General features: G+C 38.8%; 1 pseudogene; it reads right to left on the bottom strand.

Annotated features, from left to right (window-relative positions):
* Window positions 1-2,902: 2,902 nt before the first annotated feature.
* LOC103547502 (olfactory receptor 5P76-like) lies at window positions 2,903-3,865 on the bottom strand (annotated as a pseudogene).

Consider the following 3,865-nt stretch of genomic DNA (forward strand, 5'->3'; position numbering starts at 1 on the left):
CACTATGGGGTTGACTAGAATGGAATGTGGCAGAGACAAACAAAAGTACTTTAGTGGTAAAGTATTCTGAAAGAGCCCTTCCCTCCATCCCTCCACAGAGATTATAACCCCTAAAAGAAGTGAAAATATGAAGATGATATTTGTGACCTTGAGCTTTTGCTTCACATTTAATATATATATTTTTATATATATATATATATATATATATTACATCCTCTGTGGAAAAAAAGATTGAAACAAAAAAATCTTATAGTGTTATTCTGAAGATTAATTGGCTCAATACTAGTAAATCACTGGGAACAGTATCTGGAATGTAATGAGAAATCTCATAGCTCCAATTCCTAATGTTCTTACTACTGCTACTGTTACTATTATTAACATTTGTCTTCTAGATCTTCTCATTCTCAAACCACACAAACACATAAGGGAGATATGTGATCTCTAGCAGAGAGTGTTTACAAAACTATTACTAAACCAGGCTAAGATTCTAGTTGCCAAACTGAATTAAACAGTGTGGACGCAGTGGCATAATCTTGGTGAGCACGGTTTGTGCTCTTTTACACTGTTGCAGCAGGATCTGACACATTCAGTCACTTGAATCAGGCTGATACTCAACAGGATTCAAAGGCAGCACAGTCAGCGGGCCATTCCAGAGCAAATGCTTCATTCAGCCACCCATTCATTTACTAATTTTCCATTCATTCATGTCAGTACGCACTTATGCCTATGATGTTCCAGGAACTGTGTGAAAATTAGAGGTATGGGCAAAGATGAAAGACATTGTAGTCTCTGTATGAAGCCTCTAGCATTGCGGAGAAAACAAATACTGATTCTGTAGCTTCAAGTGCAGTGAGTATTCCAAAGAAAATATGCAGAGTACTATGGGGGATAACAGGTGTCCTTAATTTGACCCTGAGTTTCATGAAGGCTTCCAATAGGATGAGAAACAACATTTAGATTGGTACTTAAGCACAAAAATGTGTTACCCACATGAGGGGAAAAATGCATCCAGGTGGAGGTAGTGCATTTGAGAGGGTCCTGAGGTAACAAAGAAATGGACATGTTTAAGCATTTAAAAGAAGACCAATAATTGATTCCTAGAGGTTGGGTGTTTAGGGACCATGGAAAAATGGTGAGAGAGACAGAAATAAAACAGGGGCCATATTAAAGACTTTGTAAGTCATGTTAAGAATGGTTGCCTTTATTCTAAGTTCCTTGGTGCATATTAACAAAGGAACTAAACTATGGAGATTTATGACTATGATGTGTGGAGAATGGATTGGAAGAAAGTAAGAGACGGAAGAGGAAGATAGGTTGGGGTTCTATTAGCCAGGGTTTTCCAGAGAAACAGGATCAATAAGATACATTTTTTAAAGGCATTTTATCAGACAATAGTAATGTTTGCAATTCCAAAATCCACTGGACAGATGGACCATTGTTAGACAGAGTATCCACAATTTGATGGGTAGATGGCAAGCATAAATCTGGTGGGAGTCTCAAGATCCAGCAGAATGGAAATTCCAGTAAAAGCTGATGTTGCAGACTTGAGCCCAAAGGCAGGAGAGGGAGTCCCGCTCTTTCAGAGGACCTCAGTTTTTTCTCTTCAGGCTTTCAACTGATGGAGGAGGGCCACCAACATTAAGGAGGGTAATCTGCTTTACACAAAGTCTACCCATTTAAATCTTAGTCGTGTCTTAAAAATACCTTTACAGGAACATCTAGACTGGTATTTGACCTAAGAACTGCACTCTATAGCCTAGCCAAGATGACACATAAAATTAGCTATCACAGGAGTACTATTGTAAAATAAGTGTATCAGTTGGTAGCTTCAAATTGAAGTACTAACAAAGAAAATGAAGACAAGTAGGAAATAAATTTTGGACTCAGACTGTACAACTTTTTGAGTGAATGTAGGCAGGTGGAAGGAGGAATACAAATAAATTTCTCTCAGATTTATTTCCGCATCAATAAATTAATTGAATGCTGGTGCCACTTACTAGGTTACAGAATACTGGAGGGGAGCCAGTTGAGGATGGAAGGAGATAATTAGTTTTAGACACTTTGTGCTTGAATTTCAACAGAGAAAAACATTTTTTTCTCAAAGAATAAAGTATGGGGAATGAAAGTGTGTTAGTCAGGATTTAGAGGTAAATAAAGCTTCACAGGAGAAACACCATCCAGTTCCCTCAATCTTCTTTAACATGATGAAGAGTCTGACCATGAACAAATCACTCCAAGAGTTTGTTCCACTCAGTCCGTGAGGAGTTCAGGAATCCTGCTCTTTCCCAGAGGCAAATCACCTGATTTGACCTGACAGAAGAATTACAGGTTGGTCAGGGGCATCTCATCCTGTTCTTTCATGGAGTCCCCTTTAACTAGACTGGAGCTTGAGACCAGGAAGACAAGTCAGAATTTATGGGTCCAAAAAAGCCCACTGCCAGCAGATAATCTTACTGCAAGAAGAATTTCTCCAGTCATTCTACGGTCTGATTACACTTGGTCATTTCTCCTCAGAATGTACTCAGTCCTAAATGTAATTATCACACTCATTTAAGGATAAGCTGAGGTTAAAAACAGACATGGTCTTAAAGACTTGGAGGTACAATAACCTTAACTTACAGCAAGAACAATTTCTGAAAACATATGAATAAAATTTTAGGAGGATTTTCAGCAGATTCAGTATTGTTTCATGTTTACCAATTTGTGTTACTAAATAAGTTTAATTGAATTTCATTAAAGGTTACTCACTATGGCCCTCTGATTTAAAATTTTATATCTTAAAATCCACCCTATGCCTTTACTAAAAAACCCCACACTGGCTATTGACATATGTACTGAAATATTTAGACCACAGACAATTTTCTTTTATTATTATATTTACAGTATATTATTATGTCAAATCCTACAAAATAACAGGCTTCACTGAGAAAATATTTTCTGCAAGCTCTCTCTTCAGAGGTTCCTTAATCTCATTGTTCTTGAGCCTATAGATGAGGGGTTTCAGCATGGGGATCACCACTGTGTATAACACAGACACCACCTTGTTCTGGTCAGTTGAGTAGTAGGATTTGGGCATCATATAAATGAATGTGACAGTCTCATAGTACAGACTGACTGCTGTGAGATGTGAGGCACAGGAGGAGAAAGCCTTGAGGCAGCCCTCAGTGGATCAGATCTTTAGGATGGTGATGAGGATATAGATGTAGGAGACAGCTATGACAAACACTGTGGCCCCAATGATGGAGCCAGAAATTAATGAGGGGACAACTACAGGGATACTGACATCAGGACAGGAGAGTTCAACTAAAGGAGAAAAATCCCAGACAAAAATGATTGACTTGATTTGGTCCACAGAAGATGAAAGAAAAGACACAAACAGCAAAAGAGCAAGCATTGACAAAACCAGCTATGTAAGTCACTATGAGTAATTGAACACAGATTTGTATGGACATTTTGGTGGAATAACGCAGTGGGCTGCAGATTGCCACAAAGCGATCATATGCCATGGCAGCCAGGAGGAAGCACTTATTTGAGCCAAAGGAAGCAACGAAACCAAGCTGGATGCCACATCCATAAAAGGAGATGGTATTTCCCTCCACCAGGAAGTTTACAAGAATATTGGGTGTTACAGAAGATGATAAGCCCATGTCAGAAAAAGCCAAATGGCTCAGAAAAAAATACATAGGGTGATGGAGCTGAGAAGAGATTCTGATAAGAGTGATTGTGCTGATATGGCTGAATGTGGTCATCAGTAGATACACAGGATGATCATGAAGAGAATGACTGGAAGGATTGGGTCATCATTTAAGCCCAATAAGATAAACCCTGTCACTTCAGTGTGGTTCCCAGCCACCAAGCCTACCAT

Source organism: Equus przewalskii, chromosome 6 (assembly GCF_037783145.1).
Source record: "Equus przewalskii isolate Varuska chromosome 6, EquPr2, whole genome shotgun sequence".
NCBI classification, from domain to species: Eukaryota; Metazoa; Chordata; class Mammalia; order Perissodactyla; family Equidae; genus Equus; species Equus przewalskii.